Below are 971 nucleotides of genomic sequence, written 5' to 3'. Positions count from 1 at the left end.
ATATAGATTTATATAAATCTTATTATCATTTTCTTTTATTTATATATTACTTTTATTGTTAAAAATTTGTTTTTCTTTCATCAATTCAACGAGTATTATTGTTATCATTAAATTATCTTTTCCTTTTTCTATTTTTCTCTTGTTTTTTTTTTCTTTTATTCTTCTATACATATTGTATGAACGAATATTTGAACTATAATACTGAACTCTTAATTGAAAATAAACAAATCTGGAACAAGGTATCGCAAGGTTTTGGATTCAGCTTCCCCAAAAAAAGGAACATCAAATTTTTCATTAATATAAGAATCATAGAATTGTATTTATTTAAATCCACTAGTCTAATACGAACAATTGCTATCGATCTTAAAAACTGATAAAATACAAAGAAAGGATTTTACTTTAACTTTTATTGGTTTCCTGGCCTCGTAAATCGATCACCATTATAGTTTAAACAATAAAACTATTTTAAATTTCACAACCAAGCACACTGGTTGGATAAACATGGCTTACCAAAACTGTAGAATCACAAGAAATCCCACAAATAAGCTTTACCCTTAATCGCAAAGGAATGACAACCTGTCCTTTAGAAATAGGACTATATCTTGACAAGTGCCTCACATCGAATCCCCATACAAGATTGAAACGGCACGAAACAACTCATAGATTCCGTTTACTTCAACATTGACTTGACACAAGTTCCAAACTTCCAATTTATTACAATGAGCTTATATTTCATCCTTCTGTATACAAACCAAACTATTATTACACAATACTTAAAAAGGTACAACTTTCTTGAACAATTTTAAATATGATTTAATTAATACCATATTAATTAAAGTATAGTATAGGGCAGGAAGTCATAGGTTTACGACGGAGGGTAAATGTTATTTGGTCGGATTTATTGTAATATATATAAAATTTAAAAAGAGAATTTTTTTTTTTAATAATTTATTTATTGTTATTTACAACTG

Source organism: Halyomorpha halys, unplaced genomic scaffold (genome assembly GCF_000696795.3).
Source record: "Halyomorpha halys isolate HHAL.00 unplaced genomic scaffold, Hhal_1.1 Scaffold869.1, whole genome shotgun sequence".
Lineage (NCBI taxonomy): Eukaryota > Metazoa > Arthropoda > Insecta > Hemiptera > Pentatomidae > Halyomorpha > Halyomorpha halys.
This window is presented reverse-complemented; position numbering follows the sequence as displayed.